At 41.1% G+C, this 6,871-nt stretch overlaps 1 long non-coding RNA gene across 1 annotated transcript; it reads left to right on the plus strand.

Annotated features, from left to right (window-relative positions):
• Nucleotides 1-273: 273 nt before the first annotated feature.
• On the plus strand, nucleotides 274-6,593 carry LOC142813995 (uncharacterized). The gene is made up of 3 exons (XR_012894765.1): nucleotides 274-444; nucleotides 1,987-2,139; nucleotides 6,355-6,593. It is a non-coding gene; the product is annotated as an uncharacterized LOC142813995 (long non-coding RNA).
• The last annotated feature ends 278 nt before the right edge of the window (nucleotides 6,594-6,871 follow it).

Here is a 6,871-nt window from a genome sequence, read left to right on the forward strand (position 1 = left end):
CGCCGTCCTCTATGAGTGCGATAAATTTAGCATACGAAGTTCCAGATAATTTTATCGAATCAATGTAGCGAAAATACGAAAAATACATTTTGAACTTTCTTATGTCACGTGCGGAAATATCAGCGTTAAATTTTAAAGTGAGACTTCAAGTATGAATTTTTCCGCTCATGAAGACCGTATGAAAGTGAAACTGGTTGCATTAAAGGTTTCAGTTGGCAGTTTTTTTTAAATAAACAAGTAATTATTTCTTTTTAGTGTCCCTTTAAGTTTTCTTACTAAGCCCTAATTTTTTACTACACTTGCTTTTGAATTTGTCATACGCGCAATGTTAATACGTTACTATATATTTCGCAGAGTCACCATCGGAAAGATCAACAGCGCGTACACCAACACCTGTAACCACGACAACTACGTCAACCACGACTGTAATTCCTCTATACAAGCGTACGCTCCTATTCGCGATTATTTTTGTTTCTGTAGTGTGTTTGCGTGTCAAAGCCCATGTGAAAGAAGCAAAGCTATTCATAATAAACTCTTTACTTACTGTTTGATGAATGAAATTGGGAAAAGGCAAGAAATTTCACTTTTTTTGCACCTGCTCATGTCGTGTTGCTGAGTGTCAATTGTATGCATGACAGATATAAGAGTGACCCCAATCATACGGTAACTGCCTAGTTTGTATTCAATTGGTATGATAAAACAGTTTAGAAAAACACAATTTGATACTATCACAGTTTTATTAAGCATAACCTACTTAAAAAGAAAGGCAAACAAAACATTATCTCTAACAACTCACAAATAACGCTTGCTCATTATTCACCCGAAGGTTTGAACTGCAGTGATGATCTAAGAATGGTCTACAGCCCTTTTCAAGTAATGCTTTAATGCCTTAGTTGAAAGAGCTTATAGGTTAATGAATCAATTGCCGAAAAAAGTTTATTCCATTGAGTACAAGAGGAGTTACAGTGATTTACTGCACGCATTAAGAGCTTCCTCACAAATGAATAAAATCAAATTGATTTTTTTTCTTCGCAATAAAATCTACAAGATGAAGATACACAAAAGAGTGTGCCGTAGTGTAACTTTAAATGAATCTGCTATGCATAGTAACGATAGATATTTTTATTGACGACGGTGCCAAAAACAGTATCACAAAATTTTACATGTTGAGCTTTAGATATAACGTAATGATGATGTTAGCATTATTTAGGTGTCATTGGTAATCTCAATTGTAAATATAAATAGCAAAAAAAAAGAAAGTAAGAGATGGTTTGAGCAGCGAAAAAACACGAATGCCTCATAACTTTCTTTTAGTTGTCATTTATTTAATGCTGGTTGTACTTACGTGCAACCAAGCTTACAGCCTCCTAAAGTTTGCTTCATTTCTGAACGCAATTTCATTGCTTTGATAAAATGTTGCAAGGGTGATATGAGACGTACCACGTCAACATGTGAAGTCCATAGCATGTTTTAAAGTAATTTCATTAGGAATTCGGCCTTGCCCTGAGAGGCGCGCAAGTTCTGGCTGAGCGCACTCATCGTGAATAACTACCACCGACACGTGGAACCCGAGGAAGCTAGAGCCTTTAACAATAACTGGTAAACTAAACTGATTTTATCCCAACAGTTTTGCTTTAGAAAAGCGTTTCTAAATCCAGGGAAGAAATAGAAGCTGCCATACCTGAATTAGATTGGGAAGCAAGTGTTCTGTGTTTCAAATTATCTGGAAGACATGATTCTTCACCAGAGGGAAGATGGGAAGCACGGCACCTCCCTTTGTCCCGTTACCCCATAAATTCAACATCGTTAGTAATATCTACGTTTGATTACTTTTTCTACCTTTTCGCTGTTTGTTTTTCTAACAAGTTACCTGTTTTTTAATGAGGATTTGGTTAAGTATGCACTTAGTCAAACTTTGAATGTACCAAGTCTGGTCGACTGTCAGATGCACGAGTTTACTCACCGTTTTGAACTTCTGTTATCCAGAAAAGCCGCTGCTTATTTGCCAACTGGTGTCACCAGACCGCTACCCGCCAGCAGCTTTGCGGAATCTAGTCAAGACTCAAGAAGTGCCCAGTTCTGCAGTTTGCGACTATATTCTGCTGGACCTTCCGCTGAGTCTTAATTTCACCTATACAGGTGCGTATTTGCATGTTATCAACGTCAGTACTAACGTGTGATTCTACTACGCATAGCAGCCAATTATTTCTTTTAAACGTTCACTTGAATGAAGTGGGAGGAGCAGATCCTTCGACGTATCGTAGCGCGTTTTGTAACCATAAAACAATTTTCTCAATATATAACAGACAGTGCTTTCTTCATTATAAGCGTAGGCCACATAATATCATTGAAGTTGCATGGGCCTCAGTTCAAGCTCAAATATTGAGGCGTAAGCAGAGTTTGGCTGTAGAGATACCAAAGGGCAGTCTTTTAAAAAAACAAATGGTCATCGATATTAAGCCATATGCAAAGTATAGAGAGATACCTGCTTAGCGGTAGTTGGTAATATCATTTTGTGGCACTGTGTCTATCCACAATCACGAATACGTTTGTTTTAGCCTAGAGTCCTTTAGGGGGAAAAGTTAACAAAGACAACTTATTTGATAAAAGGACGCTGGCACTCATTTACAAGATCAGGGAAGTGAAAGGCATTACATTCAGCGGCCTCAGGTTTACTGGTGTATCTCGGCTCCGCCAAGTGGCACTCTTTCCTAATCCACCTTTATGACTAAGGTATCGAACCGATGAAAGCAATGTTATATATCTAAAAAAATTATGTTTCTTCATACTTTCGCACAAGGGTGAAACCAAGGAGCTAAAAAAAAACACCGGAGTTGAAGCTCCCGCAATGCTTTGCCAGCAGTAATGAAGCCAGCTTTTGGCCCCCAAAGATCTAAGAAACATGCTATTTTCTGATGGTGCCCACTTAGACATCAAGGTTCTTTGATTTTTTAGTCTGAAAGCTACGTTGATTATGAATTAAGAGATAGTTCTTTTCAAAAAAATAATCCACAGAGAATAGTATGGGTGACTTTATTCTCAAATCAAATTTGCTTTGAATTTAAGGGTCACTGAAAAAAAACACTAATAACACAAGGAGGCACTTTTAGCACTATCTGACCCGAAAAGGTTGCCAGGTTAAACTTGTTGGGCATGCGAGAAAAACGCTCCTTCTCGGTTGCCGAATGCCAGCAGCTCAGAATGCGCCTAGTAAGACGGCTGCCACAACCACCACCTTACGGTTGGCACAGCTTCATTCGTGAGCAAAAATTTCCATTCCAGCAATTTTTTCAAACCTCCTAGTGTGAAACACTGATTAGTGAACTCTTCCAGAACCAATAAAAGAGTTTGTTAATTTTCATCTTTCCACCGCAATGCCAGGCATTCCGGCAGACGTCAATTATCTTTAGACATCGCTTTCCTTTGTTTTTGCGGCATCGCGCATGCGACATGGTAAAAAATTGAGAAACTCTTAAGCTTCACCTGAAAGAGTGTAAAGCGATAGTGAACTTCAGCTCCTCGTGCGCCCTTCAACCGCTAAGTGCATACTTATTATTATGCTTTGTTACATACGCACACACACGAACGCACACACGCACACACACACACAGTAGATGGTACCAGCGCAAGCGCGCGAGTGGTCCTTACAGTTTTTTTTTCTAAACCAAGAGTCGCAAGGCCTCCAAGGTACACGCCACGCGCTTGCCACCTCGGAAGCCATGAAAAGTCTGGTAATGCCTCACAGATGGCAGCACATCATCTAGCGTTTCCTGTTTGCTTGATCAACGCCTCTGGAAAGGCATAATTTGTTTCCCACTAGATGAACATATTTGTCCATTTTTAGAGCTGTTTCAAAGTTTTTGTGTGTTTTTATCGGCGATGGTTGCACTATCTCAGCTTTATTCGACGTAGTTTGAGGCCTCTCAAATGCACCTACAAATCGCCGAATGGGCTTGTTTTCGTCGTGACACCTGTCGAGCAAAATTTGTTCAAGCGTCCCTGAAACACTTTTTCAAGTAACCATGAAATGAATTCAGTAGAAGAATTATTGCCTCACGAATTTGACGCCGGAAAACGTTCTTAAGAATCCTTCCAGTGCGAGTGGAGTTACAAAGGTTAGTCGCATGCTGCAATTGCATTGTCTGTTCTCTCGTTCCGACAAAAGCGCTGGAAGCTAAGCAGGGAGGAGTAGCAGGGGCAAAAAAAAAAACTACATCGCCCCAATTTCGTGTAGCAGGGGCAAAAAAAACTACATCGCCCCAATTTCGTGAACTTCAGCACCTATTTCTTCGTTTTTCTTCGAATGCGCGGTTTTTTTAGTGTGATCGTGCGCGCACGCAAGGACAAGTAGCGGCCTCCCACGGCCATTACTGTAACGTGCTTTTTCGCTGATGAACGATTTTTTTCGCTCACAACCAACGAGGCCGATGTCGATGCCGGAATTTCTTCACCACGAGCTCTTTAACGCTACCGCATTAAAATAAACAAACTATGTGGCCGATTCTCAACGTGGGCAACGTGGTAACATATCCACTTTCAAGGTTGACTATGTTAGCGCCATTTCCAGGCTTGGCCGCTAAGTGGTGAGTGCTCACTTGGAGTAGCGAATATCTTGAAAAGGGTTTTCAAGAGGCAATTACTAATGAGTAGGTGACCAATCATGGAGGCAGTGGAAAACCAAGTGAGGTGCAGGAACCTTGTAATGTCTCTGATCGTTGAGACAATGAGAAACTACTTTAAATGCACAAATCTTGGTACGCGACCCACACTGTTATGAATACATTGACTAAGCAAAACAGAAGTTGGACTATGCCTTCGCCTCGTCTTAGAAAAGGCATAAGTGAGTTTTAGGTTCGTGATGTTCTTAGTGCCCTTCCCCAAAATCTGAAGCATTTATATTTAGGGTGACGCATGTATGAGAGCGTCTTCAACCATATTATCAGAAAAAACTAAATTTTTTGTATTAATCATTTAGTTCTGCGTTTTTACACTCCACTCTGCAGCTAAGCGGAGCGGGAACGCAACTGCGCACATCACTTGGATTTTACTTGCCTCCATGATCGGTTACCTCCTCGTTTCTAATTATCATTTGTTGCCTCTTCGACCCTTTTGCAGTATTGTCGCGACTCCAAGTGAGCGCTCACCTTTTCGATCGTCGGCATTTCCTTAGCGTGGAGTAGAGTTTCGTTTATATGAACAAGCGCTTTAAAAACTTTGTTGCGTTACGTGGGCGGCTGCGTTTTCCCCATTTTCTTGTTAGCTGGGTAAGTCGCACTGGAACCCATTCTCAAATCAGGCTCTGTAATTGTCCCCCTCCCCCCGATCATTTTTTTATTTCGCATGTGTGTATATCCACGCACACAAACGAGCTTACGAAGGCATACGTGCTTGTATGTTTGTGCGTATATATCACGTCCGTGTATCCTTAACGTGCGTGCATATACCTACTGCGAACACGAACAAGTGAGCGTTTGAAAACACACGACATTTTTATGAGAAACCTAATAACGTGGATAGGCGAACGAAAAAAAATGAGAGCACAAGAGCATTCTTTTTACAATCGAAACTACAATTCGCCCTGTCTCAAGATACACTGGCACAGTCATAGCTCCGTTCTGTGATCAAGTGATTGGCATACGAATTTAGCTTTTGATTGAGCAACAAAACTTGATGTGATACATGAATTCGGCAGCACTAGCAGCAGCGTGGTCACCTCAAAAATCGTTAAAGCCTTGCCTGATGCAGTGTAGCAACGCATGAACCACAAAATGGCTAGCACTTTTTAGAGAGGCCCGCAACACTTGAGCTGTTGCCTTTTTCAACTTCAGGGTCGCTGGACATATTCTTCGATTTGAAATGAATCTGATGTGGCTCGCTGAAGGGGCTTGATCTTTGCGTGCTCAGCACAACTATTTCGCTGTTACGCCAGTGAAATACTTTATGCCGATGACAATGAGGCCGTCGGTGGCCAACACCCGTTTGCCTTCGACGAAGCAACGTGATCCGACGCGACAGTTAAGAAACTTCAGCACAGCGTCCAGCGAAAGTGCCGCATTCACTCTCTTAAGCAGCACAATTTTTTGAGCAGCACACGTAGAGTTCCCTTGGGTTGGTGCCTTAGACCACTCGGCCATTCTGACAGCGCAGCACACGAAAAGTAGTGTAGTAGCGAATAAGTAATGCTAATACAGAAAATAAACTTTATATTGAAGGTCTGGCTTGTGTGTGCATTCAGGTATTGACTCGTTTATTGCAGTTTTGAAATCTTTGTCATCTGCTGTTATGATGAATCATCGATAAACCCACCGTACAACATCAGTCCGAAACGGCTCTTTGCGTTTCTGTTTCTTGCAGAAAGCTCATACGACTTCCTCGACAACAATGCGACAGGTCATCAACTTTTGTTCAGCGTGGACCTTAACTGGGCAAACACAATTCAAAGTACAAGAGTTCTGATGTCCAAGTCTTTCGTGAACAGCTTGGACTATGCCAACAATAGGCTTAGTAGACAAAATATTTGTGGCCTGGGCATTATCAAAGACACCTATTTTACGGTAACGTGGCAACAAAGAGAGCCATTGCTGAAGATGGTCTACAATGTGAGTTTTTCTGGGTACCTATTGTAAGTTTGCACTGCTCCTACAGCATATAGCAAGATAAGCTTCTTTATATATGAATATTGCTGAAAATTAGCAAATAGAATGTCGATTTTAGGCAAACATTAGGAGAAAGTAAATTATTCATTACACTGTAGTGAAGATAGTGTCGGTATAATACGCGCAAAGCGCAGCATGGTATGCGATGGTAAAATCACCGCATACTGCTTTCCTATGCGCTAGGAATATTTTCTAAAAACTTAATTTGAGCGCAA

This window comes from Rhipicephalus microplus, chromosome 4 (assembly GCF_043290135.1).
Source record: "Rhipicephalus microplus isolate Deutch F79 chromosome 4, USDA_Rmic, whole genome shotgun sequence".
NCBI lineage: Eukaryota > Metazoa > Arthropoda > Arachnida > Ixodida > Ixodidae > Rhipicephalus > Rhipicephalus microplus.